At 42.1% G+C, this 24,324-nt stretch overlaps 1 protein-coding gene and 1 long non-coding RNA gene across 2 annotated transcripts in view; one reads left to right on the plus strand and one right to left on the minus strand.

The window, feature by feature from the left end:
- Window positions 1-24,324, plus strand: part of LOC135552317 (mediator of RNA polymerase II transcription subunit 30-like) — a 39,717-nt gene that overhangs the window by 351 nt on the left and 15,042 nt on the right. Inside the window, exon 2 of the mRNA XM_064983874.1 lies at window positions 10,765-11,365. The gene's annotated coding sequence lies outside the window, so the exon portion shown is untranslated. The remainder of the gene's footprint in view (window positions 1-10,764; window positions 11,366-24,324) is intronic.
- LOC135552320 (uncharacterized) lies at window positions 303-1,971 on the minus strand. Its single transcript, XR_010457418.1, has 2 exons — window positions 1,785-1,971; window positions 303-1,072 (listed from the first exon to the last, which is right to left on the minus strand). It is a non-coding gene; the product is annotated as an uncharacterized LOC135552320 (long non-coding RNA).

Consider the following 24,324-nt stretch of genomic DNA (forward strand, 5'->3'; position numbering starts at 1 on the left):
GTACACTGGGGTATAAAGCCTGGTAAGATGATAAACCTTATCGTAGTTAAAGATGATACACCTTTTTATAGTTAGTTTAGCTCCTTTTTGTACCTGTAGTCACACTGTATGTGATAGATTTTGATAATACTTACATGGTTAATTCATAACTTTATCTTAAATTAGATTAGAATATATTTATTTTTCCTTTGAAGGAACTTTCAGAGTGGACACTTTTTATACATTGACCTTAAAGTGCCCTACAAAGCTCAACAATGGAACTGATATTAAGATTAATAGCAAGAGCAATTCAGATAAACCTATTAACTGTGATAAAAGATAATACCTTTAATAAAATACATGATACATTAATATGTAAATATTTAACTGGGTCACATAGCAATACGATTTTTATTTTTATTTGGTTACTGATCAACATTTGTACTATGAGAAAACAAATCATTCACAATTTGGAAAGCTATTTTGTTCAAAGTAACTCACAGCTTGCATGATTACAAAACATTCATATATTTTAGGCATTGCAATATACACTGTCAACCAGAGTATGTTAATTATGCATCTTGAAATACACAGAGGACACACAAACCTCAAGGTCATTGTAAAAACACATTGTCAGAGAAAAGAGAAAGCTGTACAGCTCATTCTCCTGTGCTCTTCATTCAGTTTCCAACACGCTCTCAGGATGGTGCGGTCAATGTGACTGTTGACGTCTAGGTGGCGATCATTGCCATAGTGAACGAAGAATCAGGGTGGCTGTCGAACCAAACAGTAGAGTCAGGGAGTAACTGAAGACACGGCTGCCCCCTGCTGGTGTGGTGAGAGTGGTTGGCCATGTGGCTTTTATTTCTGCAGTTGTTGTTCCAATTGTAGAATTCTTTAGGTCAGTTGTTTGTCCAATTGTAGAATTATTTTGGTCTGTTGTTGGTCGTATTGTAGAATTATTTTGGTCAGTTGTTGGTCGTACTGTAGAATTTCTTTGGTCAGTTGTTGGTCCTATTGTAGAATGTTTTGGGTCATTTGTTGATCCCATTGTAGAATTATGTTGCTCAGTTGTTGGTGGTGTTGTAGAATTCTGTTGGTTGAAATGGAATAATTTACATTAGGCTACATGTTAATTCAGCATTAATTCACCCCTGTTTGAAATTGAAATGAATTAGGGACAGTTTGAAATTTGCTGGGGTGGTATCATTTCTTCCATCCCAGCCAAATGTCATCTTCTGCTTGCATGCGTCTCCTCTATCAAGGTGTTTTGGTACTTCCCTAAAGGTAGAAATTCATCTAGCGTGTTAGGGGGTGATGAAACAAGGGAGCTCCGTTCATTTTCAATGAAGGGAAGAAAAGTTGGCGATGCAAGCATGCGTGAGGGCGAGTGAACAGGGTTGGGGAAAGCTGAACTTCTGTCACTTGTTTCCCGTGGCATCGCTTTGCTATTGATCGATCAAAGCCCGCTATAGTTTCCAGACCCTACTGGATTGGCTGTTGACACCCAGCATTACAAGCCTGCCAGCTAGCACCAACATGAAGGTGAATCTAGCGTATAGTGGATCACTGTTGTTATTCACTACGCTTTTCCAAGCGCTTACTATACCACAGGTCAATATAGTCTGCCAGTCTGACTGTCTATCCTGCCCTCTATCCACCATTAGTTGCACTTAGAGTCACATCTCCCCATCTTTCATCCTTTCTTTCTCTTTCTCCCCCTGCAGAGCATTGCTAAGAGTGGAATGCTAATGAGTTTAAAACATGTTCAGCTATTATTACTGAGTTAGGTTTAAGTACATTACCTGTGCCATGGTGGAGGCCAGCATGGCCAGTGTGCAGAGTCCCAAAACCAGGTACTTCATATTGCAGAGAGGCGAGGTGTCTTATGGGTCAGATACAAGAGGAAACTGCTGTCCTGGGTTAGTCCTGGGTCTACAATCCTGTGTTTGCTATCCTTGGTCTGATCTGGCTGTGTAGAGTCTGACTACAGCTGAGGGTGAGCCTGGTCTTATATAACGTCCATCCAGGAAACAACCTTGACCAGCCCACATTACAGAACGGGAGCCGCCCATGAATGCAAAGTTGCCAAAGCCTTGCCCATTAATTCGCAAAGAACATTTCTCTGTATTTCATCTGTAAACATTTGGGGTTAAAGAAGATGTATGATTGTGCAACATCAAAGGATGTCCATGCAAAAAACAACTTTTTATTTCTCTAAAACAAATTTGGAGGCGGCTTATGGTGGAGAAATGAACATACAATTGTCTGGCAACAGCTCTGATGAACATTCCTGCAGTCAGCATGCCAATTACACGCTCCATCAAAACTTGAGATAACTGTGACATTGTGTGGTGTGACAAAACTGCACATTTTAGAGTGGCCTTTTATTGATCCCAGCACAAGGTGCACCTGTGTAATGATCATGCTGTTTAATCAGCATCTTGATTTGCCTCATCTGTCAGGTGGATGGATTATCTATGTGTAAAATACATAGACTTACATAGCATTAGCATTAATTAAAACAGATAACATTACTCTCTGTAGCATCAGATACAGTTGAAGTCGGAAGTTTACATACACCTGAGCCAAATACATTTAAACTCAGTTTTTCACAATTCCTGACATTTAATCTTAGTAAAAATTCCATGTCTTAGGTCAGTTAAGATCAGCACTTTATTTTAAGAAGGGAAATTGTGTCACTTCTCTTGCGTTCAGTGCAAGCAGAGTCAGGCTATGTGCAGCAGTTTGGGCCGCCTGGCTCGTTGCAAACTGTGTGATGACCATTTCTTCCTAACAAAGACCGTAATTAATTTTCCAGAATTTTACACAACTATGACATTGCATTGAAGGTTGTGCAATGTAACCGCAATATTGAGACTTAGGGTTGCCACACGTTCGATAAAATACGGAACGGTTCCGTATTTTACTGAAAGAATACACTTTTGTTTTCTAAAAGAGTTTCCGGATTTGACTATATTAATGACCAGGCTGGCAATACTAAAGTGCCTATAAGAACATCCAATAGTCAAAGGTATATGAAATACAAATGGTATAGAGAGAAATAGTCAACGCGTCATAATTCCTATAATAACAACAACCTAAAACTTCTTAACTGGAAATATTGAAGACTCATGTGAAAAGGAAACATCAGCTTTCATATGTTCTCATGTTCTGAGCAAGGAACTTAAACGTTAGCTTACACAGCCCATATTGCACTTTTACTTTCTTCTCCAACACTTTGTTTTTGCATTATTTAAACATGTTTCATTATTTACTTGAGGCTAAATTGATTTTATTGATGTATTATATTAAGTTAAAATAATTTTTTTTTTTTAAATATTTTTACATGGCACATATTACCATTTTACTTTCTTCTTCTTGTGTTTTTGCATTATTTCAACCAAATTGAACATGTTTCATTATTTGAGACTAAATAGATTTTATTTATGTATTATATTAAGTTAAAATAAAAGTGTTCATTGTCCATTCGGTATTATTGCTTTTTTTGTTCCTCCAATAACCTGTATCGGTATCAGCGTTGACAAATCATAATCGGTCAACATCTAATGTGTCACAGTTCCCTCCAATATCCAGCAATTTCGCACACAGCCATTGAAGGGGAGTGGGACATTCCACAAGCCACAATCAACAGCCTGATCAACTTTATGTGAAGGAGATGAGGCAAATGGTGGTCACACCATATACTGACTGGTTTTCTGATCCATGCCCCTACTTTTACTAACAGATACATATCTGTATTCCCAGTCATGTGAAATCCATAGATTAGTGCCTAATTTAATATACTGTATTTCCATTGACTGATTTTCTTATAGAAGCTGTAACTCTGTAGAATCTTTTAAATTGTTGCATGTTGCCTTTATATTTTTGTTCAGTGGACTAAGATGTCTTACGAGGGTCCTGAACCTCCCTATTTGTAACATTTCTACCGATATTGCCCTAAATTACATTTCCCACTGATTGACCGTGTTTTTTTTTAGATCCCCTAACAATACAGTGTGGACCTTGGTCAGGGAGGTGACCAAGAACCCAAGGTCACTCTGACAGAGCTACAGAGTTCCTCTGTGGAGATGGGAAAACCTCCAGAAGGACAACGGGTAGGGCTTCAGACGGAAGCCACTCCTCAGTAAAAGACACATGACATCCCGCTTGGAGTTTGTCAAAAGGCACCTAAAGGACTCTCAGACCACGAGAAACAATATTCTCTGGTTTGATGAAACGAACATTGAACTCTTTGGCCTGAATGCCAAGCGTCATGTGTGGAGGAAACCTGGACAATACCTATGGTGAAGCAAGGTGGTGGCATCATCATGCTGTGTTGATGTTTTTCAGTGGCAGGAACTGGGAGACTAGTCAGGATTGTGGCAAAGATGAATGGGGCAAAATGCAGATGAAAACCTGCTCCAGAGCACTCAGAACCTCAGACTGGAGCAAAGTTTCCAACAGGACACTAAGCACACAGCCAAGACAGCACTGGAGTGGCTTTGGGACAAGTCTCTGAATGTCCTTGAGTGGCCCAGCCAGACCCCGGACTTGAACCCAATCTAACTCCCTGGAGAAACCTGAAAATAGCTATGTAGCGATGCACCCCATCCAACCTGACAGCTTGGGAGGATCTCCAGAGAAGAATGGGAGAAACTCCCCAAATACAGGTTTGCCAAGCTTGTAGCTTCATACCCAAGAAGACGACCTGTTTTTTCTTTGTCTTTATGTCATATTGCGTGAAGATTGATGATGGGAAAAAACTATTCAATCCAATTTAGAATAAGGCTGTAATGTAACAAAGTGGAAAAAGTCAAGTGATCTGAATACTTTCCAAATGCACTGTATGTACATATGGGTAGGGTTAAAGCGACTAGGCAGCAGGATAGATAATAAACAGTTAACAGCAGTGTATGTGATGAGTCAAAAGAGTTAGTGCAAAAAGGGTCAATGCAGATAGTTAAATAGCTAATCAATAGCTAGCCAGACTAACAATTTAGCAGTCTTATGGCTTGGGGGGGGGGGGGGCTGCTGTTCATGGTCCTGTTAGTTCCACAGCTGGTGCATCGGTTTCCTCTGATGATCTCAATGTTGATGGGACATGGTTTGTCAAGACCTCCAACAGCCGAATCTAAGTAATAACATTAACATGATGCCTTCTAATTGCAGTCGCTGTACTCATAATATACAGGAAAACGATCGCCCTACGGCGAGGATAGTTGACGCAATCGTTAGGAAGGGTAATTTAAGTGTAGGAAAGGATGAAAAGGCGTCTGTGCCACCAGTAAGTACAGATAGTAGTATAAATCCCTTCGCACAGTCCCCGCTTCCGGACAAATTTCTCATGGCTTCTGGACTGAAATGCCGCATGAATGCTCAACTGATGTCGCTCATTCAGCCGACAGAAACTTTCAACCGGTTCTCCCCATTAAGCAGCGAGTCTAAGGCCAATCCTTCTCTGGTCTCTCCTCTTCCCGTTACGGAGCCTGAGACGCCGAAGCCTCCCACCATTAGCTCTGACAAATTGAAAACCCTAGTCATTGGCGACTCCATTACCTGTAGTATTAGACTTAAAACGAATCATCCAGCGATCATACACTGTTTACCAGGGGGCAGGGCAACCGACATTAAGGCTAATCTGAAGATGGTGCTGGCTAAAGCTAAAACTGGCGAGTGTAGAGAGTACAGGGATATTGTTATCCACGTCGGAAGCAAAGACATTAGGATAAAACAGTCAGAGGTCACCAAGCGCAACATAGCTTCAGCGTGTAAATCAGCAAGAAGATGTGTCGGCATTGAGTAATTGTCTCTGGTCCCCTCCCAGTTAGGGGGAGTGATGAGCTCTACAGCAGAGTCTCACAACTCAAGCGCTGGTTGAAAACGGTTTTCAGCCCCTCCCAAAAGATAGAATTTGTAGATAGAATTATTTTTGGGATTCACCCACAAACAGGACCATGCTTGGCCTGTTGAGGAGTGACAGACTCCATCCTAGCTGGAGGGGTGCTCTCATCTTATATACAAACATAGATAGGGCTCCCTTAGCTCCACAATGAAATACGGTGCAGGCCAGGCAGCAGGCTGTTAGCCAGCCTGCCAGCTTAGTGGAGTCTGCCACTAGTACTGTCAGTGTAGTCAGCTCAGCTATCCCCATTGAGACTGTGTCTGTGCCTCGACCTCGGTTGGGGAAAACTAAACATGGCGGTCTTCGCCTAAGCAATCTCACTAGAATAAAGACCTCCTCCATTCCTGCCATTATTGAAAGAGATTGTGATACCTCACATCTCAAAATGGGGCTACTTAATGTGAGATCCCTCACTTCAAAGGCCGTTATAGTAAGTGAACTAATCACTGATCATAATCTTGATGTGATTGGCCTGACTGAAACATGGCTTAAGCCTGATGAATTTACTGTGTTAAATGAGGCCTCACGCCGTGGTTACAGTAGTGACCATATCCCACGCGCATCCCGCAAATGCGGAGGTGTTGCTAACATTCACGATAGCAAATTTCAATTTACAAAAAACCCGACGTTTTCATCTTTTGAGCTTCTAGTCATGAAATCTTTGCAGCCAACTCAATCACTTTTTATAGCTACTGTTTACAAGCCTCCTGGGCCATATACAGCGTTCTTCACTGAGTTCCCTGAATTCCTGGACCTTGTAGTCATAGCAGATAATATTATAATTTTTGGTGACTTTAATATTTAAAGTCCACAGACCCACTCCAAAAGGCTTTCGGAGCCATCATCGACTCAGTGAGTTTTGTCCAACATGTCTCCGGATCTACTCACTGCCACAGTCATACTCTGGGCCTAGTTTTGTCCTATGGAATAAATGTTGTGGATCTTAATGTTTTTCCTCAAAATCATGGACTATCGGACCACCGTTTTATTACGTTTGCAATTGCAAATGATCTGCTCAGACCCCAACCAAGGAACATCAAAAGTGCTATAAATGCTCAGACAACACAAAGATTCCTTGATGCCCTTCCAGACTCCCTCTGCCTACCCAAGGACGTCAGAGGACAAAAATCAGTTAACCACCTAACTGAGGAACTCAATGTAACCTTGCACAATACCATAGATGCAGTTGCACCCCTAAAAACTAAAAACATTTGTCGTAAGAAACTAGCTCCTTGGTATACAGAAAATACCCGAGCTCTGAAGCAAGCTTCCAGAAAATTGGAACGGAAATGCGCCACACCAAACTGGAAGTCTTCCGACTAGCTTGGAAAGACAGTACTGTGCAGTATCAAAGAGCCCTCACTGCTGCTCGATCATCCTATTTTTCCAACCTAAAGGAGGAAAAATAAGAACAATCCGAAATTTATTTTTGATACTGTCGCAAAGCTAACTAAAAAGCAGCATTCCCCAAGAGAGGATGGCTTTCACTTAGCAGTAATGAATTCATTAACTTATTTGAGGAAAAGATCATGATCATTAGAAAGCAAATTATGGACTCTTCTTTAAACCTGCGTATTCCTCCAAAGCTCAGTTGTCCTGAGTCTGCACAACTCTGCCAGGACCTAGGATCAAGGGAGACACTCAAGTGTTTTAGTACTATAACTCTTGACACAATGATGAAAATAATCATGGCCTCTAAACCTTCAAGCTGCATACTGGACCGTATTCCAACTAAACTACTGAAAGAGCTGCTTCCTGTGCTTGGCCCTCCTAAGTTGAACATAATAAACGGCTCTCTATCCACCGGATGTGTACAAAACTCACTAAAAGTGTCAGTAATAAAGCCTCTCTTGAAAAAGCCAAACCTTGACCCAGAAAATATAAAGAACTATATCGAATCTCCTATTCCTCTCAAAATTTTTAGAAAAAGCTGTTGCGCAGCATCTCACTGTCTTCCCGAAGACAAGCAATGTATATGAAATGCTTCAGTCTGGTTTTAGACCCCATCATAGCACTGAGACTGCACTTGTGAAGGTGGTAAATTACATTTTAATGGCGTCAGACCGAGGCTCTGCATCTGTCCTCATGCTTTTGATACCATCAATCTTTTGGAGAGATTGGAAACCCAAATTGGTCTACATGGACAAGTTCTGGCCTGGTTTAGACCTTATATGTTGTACAGATATCAGTTTGTCTCTGTGAATGGTTTGTCCTCTGATAAATCAACTGTAAATTTTGGTGTTCCTCAAGGTTCCGTTTTAAGTCCACTATTGTTTTCACAGTATATTTTACCTATTGGGGATGTCATTCGAAAACATAATGTTAACTTTCACTGCTATGCGGATGACACACAGCTGTACATTTCAATGAAACATGGTGAAGCCCCAAAATTGCCCTTGCTGGAAGCCTATGTTTCAGACAGGCTTCGGATGGCTGCAAACGTTCTACTTTTAAACTCAGACAAAACAGAGATGCTTGTTCTAGGTCCCAAGAAACAAAGAGATCTTCTGTTGAATCTGACTATTAATCTTGATGGTTGTACAGTCGTCTCAAATAAAACTGTGAAGGACATCAGCCTTAATCTGGACCCTGATCTCTCTTTTGACAAACATATCAAGATTGTTTCAAGGACAGCTTTTTTCCATATGCGTAACATTGCTAAGATCATACATTTTCTGTCCAATATTGATGCAGAAAAATGTATCCATGCTTTTGTTACTTCTAGGTTAGACTACTGCAATGCTCTACTTTCCGGCTACCCGGATAAAGCACTAAATAATCTTCAATTAGTGCTAAATACGACTGATAGAATCCTGAGTAGAACCAAAAATGTTGATCATATTACTCCAGTGCTAGCCTCCCTACACTGGCTTCCTGTTAAGGCAAGGGCTGATTTCAAGGTTTTACTGCTAACATAAAAAGCCTTACATGGGCTTGCTTCTATCTATCTTTCAGATTTGGTCCTGCCGTACATACAGTGGGGCAAAAAAATATTTAGTCAGCCACCAATTGTGCATGAGAGACAAACTTAGAAAAAAAATCCAGAAAATCACATTGTAGGATTTTTAATGAATTTATTTGCAAATTATGGTGGAAAATAAGTATTTGGTCAACTACAAACAAGCAAGATTTCTGGCTCTCACAGACCTGTAACTTCTTATTTAAGAGGCTCCTCTGTCCTCCACTCGTTACCTGTTTTAATGGCATATGTTTGAACTTGTTATCAGTATAAAAGACACCTGTCAACAACCTCAAACAGTCTCACTCCAAATTCCACTATGGCCAAGACCAAAGAGCTGTCAAAGGACACCAGAAACAAAATTGTAGACCTGCACCAGGCTGGGAAGTGAGAATCTGCAATAGTAAGCAGCTTGGTTTGAAGAAATCAACTGTGGGAGCAATTATTAGGAAATGGAAGACATACAAGACCACTGATAATCTCCCTCGATCTGGGGCTCCATGCAAGATCTCACCCCGTTGGGGTCAAAATGATCACAAGAACGGTGAGCAAAAATCCCAGAACCACACGGGGGGACCTAGTGAATGACCTGCAGAGAGCTGGGACCAAAGTAACAAAGCCTACCATCAGTAACACACTACGCCGCCAGGGACTCAAATCCTGCAGTGCCAGGCGTGTCCCCCTGCTTAAGCCAGTACATGTCCAGGGCCGTCTGAAGGTTGCTAGAGAGCATTTGGATGATCCAGAAGAAGATTGGGAGAATGTCATATGGTCAGATGAAACCAAAATATAACATTTTAGTAAAAACTCAACTCGTCGTGTTTGGAGGACAAAGAATGCTGAGTTGCATCCAAAGAGCACCATACCTACTGTGAAGCATGGGGGTGGTAACATCATGCTTTGGGGTTGCTTTTCTGCAAAGGGACCAGGACGACTGATCCGTGTAAAGGAAAGAATGAATGGGGCCATGTATCGTGAGATTTTGAGTGAAAACCTCCTTCCATCAGCAAGGGCATTGAAGATGAAATGTGGCTGGGTCTTTCAGCATGACAAACACACCGCCCGGGCAACGAAGGAGTGGCTTCGTAAGAAGCATTTCAAGGTCTTGGAGTGGCCTAGCCTGTCTCCAGATCTCAACCCCATAGAAAATCTTTGGAGGGAGTTGAAAGTCCGTGTTGCCCGGCAACAGACCCAATACATCACTGCTCTAGAGGAGATCTGCATGGAGGAATGGGCCAAAATACCAGCAACAGTGTGTGAAAACCTTGTGAAGACTTACAGAAAACGTTTGACCTCTGTCATTGCCAACAACGGGTATATAACAAAGTATTGAGATAAACTTTTGTTATTGACCAAATACTTATTTTCCACCATAATTTGCAAATAAATAAATAAAAAATCCTACAATGTGATTTTTCTGGATTTTTTTTCTTATTTTGTCTGTCGTAGTTGAAGTGTACCTATGATGAAAATTACAGGCCTCTCTCATCTTTTTAAGTGGGAGAACTTGCACAATTGGTGGCTGACTAAATACTTTTTTGCCCCACTGTACCTACACGTACGCTACGGTCACAAGACGCAGGCCTCCTAATTGTCTCTAGAATTTCTAAGCAAGCAACTGGAGGCAGGGCTTTCTCCTATTGAGCTCAATTTTTATGGAATGGTCTGCCTACCCATGTAAGAAACGCAGACTCGGTCTCAACCTTATAGTCTTTATTGAAGACTCATCTCTTCAGTAGGTCCTATGATTGAGTAGTCTGGCCCAGGAGTGTGAAGGTGAACGGAAAGGCACTGGAGCAACGAACCGCACTTGCTGTCTCTGCCTGCCCGGTTCCCCTCTCTCCACTGGGACTCTCTGCCTCTAACCCTATTACAGGGGCCGAGTCACTGTCTTACTGGTGCTCTTCCATGCCGTTACTAGGAGGGGTGCGTCACTTGAGTGGGTGGAGTCACTGACGTGGTCTTCCTGTCTGGGTTGGCTCCCCGCCTTGGGTTGTGCTGTGGCGGAGATCTTTGTGGGCTATACTCGGCGTTGTCGCAGGATGGTAAGTTGGTGGTTGAAGATATCCCTCTAGTGGTGTGGGGGCTGTGCTTTGGCAAAGTGGGTGGGGTTATATCCTGCCTGTTTGGCCCTGTCCGGGGGTATCATCGGATGGGGCCACAGTGTCTCCTGACCCCTCCTGTCTCAGCCTCCGGTATTTATGCTGCAGTAGTTTATGTGTCATGGGGCTAGGTTCAGTCTGTTATATCTGGAGTATTTTTCCAGTGTCCTGTGTGAATTTAAGTATGCTCTCTAATTCTTTCTTTCTTTCTCTCTCACGGGGGACCTGAGCCCTAGGACCATGCCTCAGGACTACCTGGCATGATGACTCCTTGCTGTCCCCAGTCCACCTGGCCGTGCTGCTGCTCCAGTTTCAACTGTTCTGTCTGCGTTGGTGTGTGTGGACCATGATAATTCCTTCGTGATGTGGACCCCGGGGAACTTGAAGCTCACGACCTGATCCACTTCAGCCCCTGTCCAGGTGGATAGTGGCATACTTGGCCCTCCGTTTCCTGTAGTGCACGATCAACTCCTTTGTCTTGCTGACACTGAGGGAGAGGTTGTTGTCTTGGCACCACACTGACAGGTCTCTGACCTTCTCCCTGTAGGAGAGAAGTGTCGTCAGTGATCAGGCCTACGACCGGCAATCTTAATGATGGTGTTGGAGTAGTGCACGGCCATACAATCGAGGGTGAAAAGGGAGTACAGGAAGGGACTAAGTACGCATCCCTGAGAGGCCCCCATGTTTAGGCCAGCCCGTCAGGAAGTCCAGGATCCAGTTGCAGAGGGATGTGTTTAATTCCAGGGTCCTTAGCATAGTTATGAGCTTGGAGGGAACTATGGTGTTGAACACTGAGCTGTAGTCAATGAACAGCATTCTCACGTTGGTATTCCCTTTGTTCAGATGTGAAAGGGCAGTGTGGAGTGCAATAAAGATTGCTCATCTGTGGATCTGTTGAGGCGGTATGCAATTTGGAGTTGGTCCAGGCTTTCTGGGATGATGTTATTGGCGTAAGCCATGACAAGCCTTTCAAAGCGTTTCATGGCTCCAGGTGTGAGTGCTATGGGGCGATAGTAATATAGGTGTTCTTAGGCACAGGGACTATGGTGGTCTGCTTGAAACATGTAGGTATTACAGACTGAGTCAGTGAGAGGTTGAAAATGGCAGTGAAGATACTTTCCAGCTGGTCAGCGCATACTCTGAGTACGAGTCCTGGTAATCTGCCTGGCCCTGCAGCCTTGTGAAATTGAACCTGTAAAGCTCTTATTCACATTGGCTACGGAGAGCGTGATCACACAGTCATCTGAAACAGCTGGTGCTCTCATGCATGGTTCAGTGTTGCTAGCCTCGAAGCGAGCATAGAAGATATTTAGCTCGTCTGGTAGGCTCACGTCCCTGAAAATGTTTATATCATCCAATATTCTCTATCTGCAACTTGTTATGGTACTTGGGCTGCTATAACATTTGGTTTGAACTAACTCTGAGGATTTAGGCATGCTTTTTAAAACATTCTGCCATAAAGGCCCTTCCACTGCCAGTGTTTCACTAGCAGCTATGTTAATGCCGGCTGTGGGGTAATTAAATAAATAATATTTTTGGTCATTTTCTCTCAAGATCAATGGATGAGTCACTTTTTGTTAATAGAAATAACACATATTTCAAAGGCTGGTGTACCGCCTCTTTAAATGGCAGTCATTTTTACCACAAAAAATAGGCCAGAATTAGTACTTACTTCAAAATGAAGAAAAAAAACTGAATGGTACTACAATTCAGTACAATGGTACTACTGAACAAATGTGTCTTTTATTTACAACTACAGTACAATCAAACATTTTTATATATATTTTTTAGCGTGTGCTAGGGATGATGTTTTCAGCCATTTTGCACATGGTGATATGCATGTTCATGGTCTTTTTATAAGGTTGAAGGGACCAGTCATTGGTAGTGGTGAGAATAGGGGAAGGGCTCAGTGCTTGTTATTTTGATCAGTCTGTTGAGAGTTTCAGTCCCAAAGCATCTTCATAGCTCCTTCATACAATGTCCATGCCTAATGAATAGTACACACAGCTCACCTACTACAATTTCCACCTTTATATGGCACCTTCATTATTATCACTTACTATTACTAAGCCTGCACCTGTGAAACTGTACACAGATATGTTTTTTTTCAGTTGTTAGTGAATGACTGTGAAGTAGAGTACTCTTCCAGTAAAGTGTTCCACAGGGCTCTGTTCTTATTCCTATACCATTTGGATTATTATGGCCATCAGGGGCCCCAGGAGGAGACTGTAAGAGCTTGCCATGGCTGCGGTGCCTCCATGAGGTGTGGGCGACATATGGTTGGCAGCAGTTATGTTGTTCTGGTTTGCTGTGGTATAATCAGTGGTCTGCAGGGACACATTGGTTGTGGTAGTCGTGGCGGTTACTAGAGTTGAGTGTGTGGACTGCATACCAAGGGTTGTGGCGGCCGTTGTTGTATGGTTGGAGACAGACATGGTAGGAGGTCCCATGGTAACGTTACTGCTGATGTTGTTATTGGAGGTTGTCATTGGAAACGTGGTGTTCTCTGAGGGTTGGTTGCTGACTGGGTTTGATGAGATGGTTTCTGGTACTGTCATACTGTTTGAAGGGTTAACAGTTGTGCTGGTAGTTATGTTGGTAGCCTGTCAAAGATCATAGGAGAAAGATATATCCAATAACATATTATTATAACTCATGAAACAAACAACGAGCAAAAAGCTAATTGAAATGCTCTGCAACAATACCCTTATTCAGTATGTCCTGATACATGAATGGTCATGTATCTAAATGTAATATCAGTCATGTATCTAAATGTAATGCCAGTCGTCATATGGCGGAACATACCTCATGCCAATAGTCAATCATCATTTGTAGATATCACGTCAATGTCATTAATTATTACGTCGATTCATTTCAAGAAAAGACGCACTGATGAAAGTGCACTAAACTAATTCCCACATGAGTCATTCATTATTCCGGGCTGTATCATAACCGGCCGTAATTGGGAGTCCCATAGTGCGGCACACATTTGGCCCAGTGTCGTCCGAGTTAGGGTTTGGCCGGGGTAGGCCGTCATTGTAAATAAGAATTTGGTCTTAACTGACTTCCCTAGTTAAATAAAGGTGAAATAAATAAAATAAAATCCACTATGGTGATGTGTGAGACAGGGTTGGACTGTGTTAAGACCAATACACACTTCGTGCAAATAGAGCGAATGTCGTATATGGTCCGTTCCCAAATTGCAAACAGAGTGAAGGAGCGTCGTTTTCCCCTGCAAAACCATGTGTGAAAACGATGCTCCGTCGCTGTGTTTGCGTAGTTTGAGTATAGTGGCCTTTAGCCAATGATTGACTCCAATTGTCTGATGCCAGAGACTAAGTCCTCCCACACTGTTTACGAGAGGTCGACAATGACTCATGGCTATGCCACAAAAGGTCAACCACCCACGACTCTACTTGACTGCACCGGCCACACTTACTTTGCATATGGCTTCAGTTCTCATGGCTGATAGTTGCAGTCTGTACTCTGTTACATAAGTGTTCCCTGTCTCCTCTGCTTTTCATCTGGTCTAATCTAGTAGTCGGTTTTGTTTTTGCAGATAAGTCCTATCTCCTTTGTTCCTCTCACCTGAGTGTTCCCATACACGGACAGACACCAGAGGGAGGGGATAGATTGGTGACAGGGAATTGTTGTTTTTATTGGTGATTAATAGCATTTAGAGCTATCAATTATTTAGCAATCATGCAGAGGCCTAGATTTGTTCATTCTATCTGCTTGATTAGAATACCTTAAATGCTATAGTTACCAAATGCTGTTAATTGTATAAATAACAGAACAAGCAGAGAGTTTTTCTGTGCTGTCTAGCTCTGGGTTGAACACATATCTCTATGCGATGAACACATGTTTACTGCAACCCAGATCATTAGGTAACCTAAATATTGCTGATATGCATGATATTAATAGTGTCATGTTTATTTACAGTGCATTCAAAAAATATTCAGACCCCTTCACCTTTTCCACATTTTATTACATTACAACCTTATTCTAAAATGGATTAAATAGAAAAAAATCCTCATCGTTCGGCACTCAGTACTCTATAATGTTTTTAGAAATGTTTGCAAATCTACAAAGAATAGAAAACAGAAACCTTATTTACATAAGTATTCAGACCCTTTGCTATGAGATTCAAAATTGAGGTCAGGTACATCCTGTTTCCATTGATCATCCTGTTTCTACAACTTGATTGGAGTCCACCTGTGGTAAATTCAAAATATTACACATGATTTGGAAAGGCACACACCTGTCTATATAAGGTCCCACAGTTGACAGTCCATGTCAGAGCAAAAACCAAGCCACGAGGACAAAGGAATTGTCTGTAGAGGCTAATCTTCTGGGGAAGGGTACCAAAACATTTCTCCAGCATTGAAGGTCCCCAAGAACACAGTTGCCTCCTTCATTCTTAAATGGAAGAAGTTTGGAATCACCAAGACTCTTCCTCGAGCTGGACACATGGCCAAAGTGAGCAATCGGGGGAGAAGGGCCTTGGTCAGGGATGTGACCAAGAACACGATGGTGACATTTTGACAGAGCTACAGAGTTCCTCTGTGGAGATGGGAGAACCTTCCAGAAGGACAACTATCTCTGCAGTACTCCACCAATCAGGCTTCTATGGTAGAGTGGCCAGACGGAAGCATCTCTTCAGTAAAAGGCACAGGACAGCCCGCTCAGAGTTTGCCAAAAGACACCTAAAGGACTCTCAAGACCAAGAGAAACAAGATTCTCTAGTCTGAGGAAACCAAGATTGAACTATTTGGCCTGAATGCCAAGCGTCACGTGTGGAGGAAACCTGGCACCATCACTATGGTGAAGCATGTTGGATGGCAGCATCATGCTATGGGGCTGTTTTTCAGTGGCAGGGACTGGGAGACTAGTCAGGATCCGGGGGAAGCTGAACGGAGCAAAGTACAGAGAGATCCTTGATGAAAACCTGCTCCAGAGTGCTCAGGACTTCAGACTGGGGCAAAGGACCCGAAGCACACAGCCAATACAATGCAGGAGTGGCTTCGGGATAAGCCTCTGAATGTCCTTGAGTGGCCCAGCCTGAGCAGGACTTGAACCTGATCGAACATCTCTGGAGAGACTTGAAAATAGCTGTGCAGCCACGCTTCCCATCCAACCTGACAGATCTTGAGTGGATCTGCAGAGAAGAATGGGAGAAACTCCCCAAATACAGGTGTGCCATGCTTGTAGCGTCATACCCAAGAAGATTCGAGGCTGTAATCGCTGCCAAAGGTGCTTCAACAAAGTACTGAGTAAAGGGTCTGAATACATATGTAAATGTGATATTTCAGTTTTTGATTTGTAATAAATTTGCTATGGGGTATTGTGTGTAGATTTTGGCAATGATCATGCTAGCACATACCCGTAGACTGCCAGTCAATGCGTTAACGCTAGTTAGCATTGGCTTGCGAAACTACCATATTTTTTATTTTTTTATTTGTCGTTTATTTAACTAGGCAAGTCAGTTAAAAACAAATTCTTATTTACAATGATGTCCTAGGTTTAGTGGGTTAACTGCCTTGTTCAGGGGCAGAACGACAGACTTTTACCTTGTCAGCTCGGGGATTCGATCTAGCAACCATTCGGTTACTGGCCCAATGACATTAAAAGGGTATCCACGAGTTCATCTGACTCTGGGGAAGTAGGTAAAGGAGCCCCCATTGCCAAAAATCCCAAAGTGTCATTGAATAAGTAGGGTCAGTAGGACTTAGTATATATGTATGCTGTCATGTCATTCATCACCATGACCTATAATAATACATTTTAGGCTACTAAACACATTGGCCCTCTGTATCTCAGTAGGTAGAGCACGGCTCTTGCCAGAACAGGATTCTGGGTTTGATTTCCAGGACAAACCTTACGTAAAATTTATGCTAAGTCACTTTGGATAAAAAAAAATCTGTCATGTAGTATTATTATTATATACTACATTTGGGTTTGTAATATAATACTGTACCCTTCACTGTGATTAAAAATGAAAACAGAACACCTTTGACTAAGCAAAGAAACATCAGCTCGTGGACAGCTCATTTTTGTTTGCTATGTTTTACATAAGCAAAGTCAATGTGAATTTAAAAGGATTATGGTTAGCTACTGCAAACATACATTCAAATAGACAAGTTCCATATATTTTGCTACGTAATAGAATAGCCCTTGCTTGAATCTGTGTGCCAACCAGTGCCTTTAAAGGGGAACAAAGATACAGTACAGTACACAGCATCACCTACCTCAATGAAAACCAATGGCAGGAAGGCCAGAGAGGCAAACAGTACAAACTTCCCCATCTCTCTTCCAGTTGGTCTTCTGTGGTTTCCTCCTGGCTTTGTGGCAGAGGCTGACCTTCTCTCAGGCTTTTTATACTGCTACCAGTTCTCCAAAAGTAATAATGTTTCATAGTCACGGACGCAGTGTCAATTGGGGACGTCTAACGTCACGATAATCAAGTAGTAATTGGACTGACGCAAGTTCGTTAATTTAGGGTTTGGATACAGAGAGAGCAGATACTGAAATGTGCCTGATATGTAAAATAAAATGAAAAAAAGTAAGCAAATGAATGATGCATCGTGAACATAACATGGCATAGCCCAGGGGGGTAGCTGAGGTTGAGGACACTAAAGAAGATGAATGTGATTTGACTAGATAAGTAGCATCTCCCCTTCTACACGGTGAGCATCTGTGCCACAGTTTTAGTCAGACCTGGCTCTCTCTCTTGCAGTCATGAAACTTTCTGTGGACTGAAGAGGACATAACACTATATATGGCTTTAATGTTTTGGTGGTAGTGGAGGTTCGGATGAGACAACTGTTAGATCTGGACTTATACCCCTTTCATACACAGACAAAGTTTCCACAAATGTACCATGCCTGCTTCTTTTAACCTGCTTTTTAGCATATCTGAAAGAAAAAATCCACAAAAATCCACATAAAGGACTAGTCATGATTCCTGCATTTTCACAGACCATGTAACCAAAACAACAGGTATCAGGTCTGTGTGAATGGTTCCTAGATTTTTTGCAGGTAAATTCATTAACACAAAGGGGTAAATAACCGGCTGTTTGAAAGCGGGTCATATAAACATTGGCGCCTTACATTTTTTTTACAGGTAATATAGCACATCTTCTGTCTGAAACGGGTATTAGACTCGAATGTATGTAATACCTGTTTCCAGAGAAGCCACAGTTCTTCGGGCACACCTCCAGGTGTTACTTATTGTTGTGCCAGGCAGGGAAGCGGCCCCCTACTGTGCAGGCCAACAACCTGTCTGATGTGTTCGACCTCTAAAAAGTCAGCAAACTTCATCACCGACCGACCTTTGTTCTCTTTCTATTCCGTGTTTAACCTTAAATCACCTCCATGAAAAACCAACAGTGACTGAGCCTGGATTTGAGAGAGTAGATCAGATAAGCCAGACCACATGAACTGGAATGTGACCACAAAAACAAGTAATTAAAGAACAGCAGTAAAATAACAATGGCGAGACTATATACAGGGGGTACCGGTACAGAGTCTATATGCCGGGGCACCGGTTAGTTGAGGTAATATGTACTTGTAGATAGAGTTATTTAAGTGACTATGCATAGATGATAACTGAGAGTAGCAGCGGTGTAAAAGAGGGGGAGAGGCAATGCAAATAGTCTGGGTAGGCATTTGATTAGATGTTCAGGAGTCTTATGGCTTGGGGTAGAAGCTGTTTAGAAGCCTCTTGGACCTAGACTTGGCGCTCCGGTACCGCTTGCCGTGCTGTAGCAGAGAGAACAGTTTATGACTAGGGTGGCTGGAGTCTTTGACTATTTTTAGGGCCTTCCTCTGACACCACCTGGTATAGAGGTCCTGGATGGCAGGAAGCTTTGCCCCAGTGATGTACTGGGCCGTAAGCACTACCCTCTGTAGTGCCTTGCGGTCGGAGGCTGAGCAGTTACCATACCAGGCAGTGATGTAACCAGTCAGGATGCTCTCAATGGTGCAGCTGTAGAACCTTTTGAGGATCTGAGGACCCATGGCAAATCATTTCAGTCTCCTGTGGGGGAATAGATTTTGTCGTGCCCTCTTCACGACTGTCTTGGTGTGCTTGGACCATGATAGTTTGTATTAGAGGTCGACCGATTCTGATTTTTCAACACCGATACCGATTATTGGAGGACCAAAAAAGACGATAGCGATTAATCGGCCAATTTTTTTATTTTATTTATTTGTAATAATGACAATTACAACTGAATGAACACTTATTTTAACTTAATATAATACATCAATAAAATCTATTTAGCCTCAAATAAATAATGAAACATGTTCAATTTGGTTTAAATAATGCAAAAACAAAGTGTTGGAGAAGAAAGTAAAAGTGCAATATGTGCCATGTAAGAAAGCTAACGTTTCAGTTCCTTGCTCAGAACATGAGAACATATGAAAGCTGGTGGTTCCTTTTAATATGAGTCTTCAATATTCCCAGGTAAGAAGTTTTAGGTTGTAGTTATTATAGGAATTATAGGACTATTTCCCTCTATACCATTTGTATTTCATTAACCTTTGAATATTGGATGTTCTTATAGGCACTTTAGTATTGCCAGTGTAACAGTATAGCTTCCGTCCCTTTCCTCGCTCCTCCCTGGGCTCGAACCAGGAACACAACGACAACAGCCACCCTCGAAGCAGCGTTACCTATGCAGAGCAAGGGGAACAACCACTCCAAGTCTCAGAGCAAGTGACGTTTGAAACGCTATAAGCGCTCACCCCGCTAACTAGCTAGCCATTTCACATCGGTTACACCAGCCTCATCCCGGGAGTTGATAGGCTTGAAGTCATAAACAGCGCAATGCTTGCTTGAAGCACAACGAAGAGCTGCTGGCAAAACGCACGAAAGTGCTGTTTGAATGAATGCTTACAAGCCTGCTGCTGCCTACCACCGCTCAGTCAGATGCTTGTATGCTCAGTCAGATTATATGCAATGCAGGACACGCTAGATAAACTAGTAATATCATCAACCATGTGTAGTTAACTAGTGATTATGATTGATTGATTGATTGATTGTTTTTCATAAGATAAGTTTAATAATAGCTAGCAACTTACCTTGGCTTACTGCATTCGCGTAACAGGCAGTCTCCCTGTGGAGTGCAACAAGAGGCAGGTGGTTATAGCGTTGGACTAGTTAACTGTAAAGTTGCAAGATTGGCTCCCCCAAGCTGACAAGGTGAAAATTTGTCTTTCTGCCCCTGAACGAGGCAGTTAACCCACCGTTCCTAGGCCGTCATTGAAAATAAGAATTTGTTCTTAACTGACTTGCCGAGTTAAATAAATATTAAATAAAGGTGTAAAAAAATAAAAAATGGCCCAAAATTTCCGATCAAATCTTGAAATCGGCCCTAATTAATCGGCCATTGCGATTAATCGGTCGACCTCTCGTTTGAAAAGGGGTAAGGGGACTAGGCAACAGGATATAAGATAAACAGAGTAGCAGCAGCTTGTATGTGAGTGGGTGTGCGGCTGTGTCGAGTCAGTATACATGTATGTGCATATTATGTGTGTGTGAGCAAATGTTGGCATGAGTGTTTTTGTGTGTGTTGGAGTGACACTGTGTTTGAGTGTGTAGGGCCCTGTGAGTGGGCATAGAGACAGTCCAAAGATTGAAATAAAAGGTCAGTAAAGACACATGGTTAACTCCAATCTGTGTAGCTATTTTTTTTTAGCTATTTACCAGTCGTATTCAGACTTGAAGCTATCAGTGTCAGACTTGAAGCTCTCATTTATTTTTTTTCTCCCTTTTTTCTCCCCAATTTCGTGGTATCCAATTGGTAGTAGTTACAGTCTTGTCTCATCACTGCAACTCCCGTACGGACTTGGGAGAGGCGAAGGTCGAGAGCACAACCCAACCAGCACAACCCAAGCACAACCAAGCCGCACTGCTTCTTGACACAATGCACATCCAACCCAGAAGCCAGCCGCACTAATGTGTCGGAGGAAACACTGTACACCTGGCGACCTGGTCAGCGTGCACTGCGCCCGGCCCGACACAGGATTCGCTGGTGCGCGATGAGACAAGGATATCCCTGCCGGCCAAACCCTCCCTCACCAGAACGACGCTGGGCCAATTGTGCCCTACCCCATGAGCCACCCGATCGCGGCCGGCTGCGATAGAGCCTGGGCTCAAACCCAGAATCTCTGGTGGCACAGCTAGCCTTAGACCACTGCACCACCCGGGAGGCCCCTCTTCCATGTCATTTCATTGAAATTACGTTGAACCAACGTGGAATAGACGTTGAATTGACGTCTGTGACCAGTGGGCAAAGCCTTTGTAGGTGAGCCTTATCACCTGTCTTATCATACCTCACACATTTCCTGTTATAGGGCACTTTTAAGTCTATCAGAGGGATAAGCCACTGCTCGTACCATAACATTAATAGCCAATGCTACTGGTAATATGCCACTGATTATACTACAGTAGATCTCCAATCGGTTAGTGTAAATCACAGTTTTATGTTAAAATATACCGTCTTAAAATGTTTGTGTGAATTGACCATTGTATCTTGTACTGTCTGTAGCTATCTCATATATTGGATACTCTATTTACGGCATATGAATACCTGGTTTATCATGTCAATAATCAGAATCTACTGTAATTGAAACCATTGGTAGAGAGGAGGGGAGGGGTTGGTACATTAAGTTTTGTTTCTTCCATAAATGAAACTTCACCATGTGAAAAAAGAACCAGCAATTAGCAAGAAAATGCTAAACGATAATGCAACAAGTACATTGTTAACTTAATAGAGTCATAAAGATTGGTTGGTTTGTCTTAGATCTGACAGATTAGAGTTAAGTTTCGTTTCATCAAGAACAATCCCTAAAAGTGTGGCGCTAGAGTTCCCTCTACATGGACATGCTGCAGGAACTCACATGAAATACAAACAAATATCACTTGAGGCATTCTCAAAATGTACATGTACCTTTAAGTAATTTAGCAGACACTCTTATTATCCAGAGCAACTTACAATTAGAATGTTATGTATTATTTTAAAAGCATAATACTTTAGAACAACACCACCCACATATTTGACATACACAGGTTAGGGTTAGGGATCATTTGGGATCATTTTAGGATCATTTTGACCTCAAGAAGAAACAAAAAGCCACAATCATAGCAAAAAGAGTAACTTAATTCTCATCAAAACATCATTAGACATGTGCATAATGCTATCTGTGTTTTTTTTTTTGTTAAAAGAGGAGGTTAACATGAAATTAACTGTGACTTGGCAAACTGAACGTCGCTCCTGATCAATAACTCTCATTACTATGCTTTAAATATAGTTTCAGGCTTGGATAAGTAGGAAGTTCTTCAGGATTTGTCCTCGCTTTTGTAATGTTTCGCACTGATAAGAAACATGTCACCGACAGTAGAGTATAGTCTAAGTACCTGGAAAGTCAACAACTCAAGACCTGTGTCCTTAGCCACAGTTTAGCTCTAGAATTGTTTGACTGGAAACCAGGACTACTTCAGTAGTTTTTTAAGGATATGTACTTTACTTTACTATTTATATTTATGGCAACTTTTAATTTTATTTCACTACATTGCTAACAAAAATAATTGTACTTTTTACTCCATAAATTTCCCCTGACACCCAAAAGTACTTGTTACATTTTGACAGGAAAATGGTCCAATTCACACACTTATCAAGAGAACATCACAGGTCATCCCTACTGCCTCTGATCTGGCTGATTCACTAAACACGAATGCTTCGTTTGTAAATTATGTCTGAGTGTTGGAGTGTGCCCCTGGCTAGCCATAAATAATAATAAAAAGGTTAAAAAAAATGTCTGGTTTGCTTAATATAAGGAAGTTGAAATTATTTTTACTTTTGATACTTTTAGACTTTTACGCTAATATTTTACTCGGTGACTTTTTTACTTGATTCATTTTCTATTAAGGTATCTTCACTTTTACATGACAATTGAGTACTTTTTCCACCACTGCTGGAAACCAATGAGAGTGGTAGGAACTTGCGCCGGAGTAGATGGCTGCCATTTTACGATCCCCGAAACAATTGTGCTATTGTGTGTATTTTCGCGTTATTTGTAACTTATTTGGTACATAATGTTTCTGCCACCATGTCTTATGACCAAAAAGAGCTTTGAGATATCAGGACAGAGATTACTCACCAAGTACTATAGGAATATTTGTTCTTTAATGAGTTGGATGGGAAGGATTTACTTCAGACACCTGACAAGGCCCTCATCCCCGATCATTCGCAGGAGAAAGAGACAGAGATATCGGGGGGCGAAGGTCTGGGTGCCTTGTAAAGATCCGACGGTGAGTGGGTAATCTCCCTTTGTGACCGTACGTACATACCCCAACCAGAAGCCATGAATTACAGGCAACATCCACACTGAGGTAAAGGGTAGAGTTGCTGCTTTCAAGGAGCAGGACTCTAACCCGGAAGCTTATAAGAATTCCCGCTATGGCCTCTGACGAACAATCAAACAAGCAAAGCTTCAATACAAGACTAAGATTGAATCGTACTACAACGGCTCCTGTCGCTCATTGGATGTGGCAGGTCTTGCAAACTGTTACAGACTACAAAGGGAAGCACAGCCGCGTGCTGCCCAGTGACACGAGCCTAACAGACAAGCCAAATTGCTTCTATGCTCGCTTCGATGCAAGTAACACTGAAACATGCATGAGAGCACCAGCTGTTCCAGACGACTATATGATCATGCTCTCCGTAGCCGATGTGAGTAAGACCTTTAAACAGGTCAACATTCACAAGACCGCAAGGCCAGATGGATTACCAGGACTTGTACTCCAAGCATGTGCTGAACAACTGGGAAGTGTATTCACTGACATTTTCAACCTGTCCATGACTAAGTCTGTAATATCAACATGTTTCAAGCAGACCACCATAGTCCCTGTGCCCAAGAACACTAAGGTAACATGCCTAAATGACTACCGACCCGTAGCACTCACGTCTGTAGCCATGAAGTGCTTTGATAGGCTGGTTATGGCTCACATTGACACCATCATTCCAGAAACCCTAAACCCACTCCAATTTGCATACTGCCCCAACAGATCAACAGATGATGCAATCTCTTCAATTACTTTGACACTGGTGCCCCCACACATTGACTCTGTGCCGGTACCCCCTGTATATAGCCCCGTTATTGTTCTTTTACTGCTGCTTTTAATTATTTGCTTTTTTTAATCTCTTACTTTTTAAATTTTTTTTCTTAAAACTGCATTGTTGGTCAAATAAAATTTGATTTGATTTTGATTTGATTTATTGCACTCAACACTATCCTTTCCCACCTGGACAAAAGGATGACCTATGTGAGAATGCTATTCATTGACCACAGCTCAGCGTTCAACACCATAGTGCC

The sequence above is a fragment of the Oncorhynchus masou genome, chromosome 13, assembly GCF_036934945.1.
Source record: "Oncorhynchus masou masou isolate Uvic2021 chromosome 13, UVic_Omas_1.1, whole genome shotgun sequence".
Taxonomy (NCBI): domain Eukaryota; kingdom Metazoa; phylum Chordata; class Actinopteri; order Salmoniformes; family Salmonidae; genus Oncorhynchus; species Oncorhynchus masou.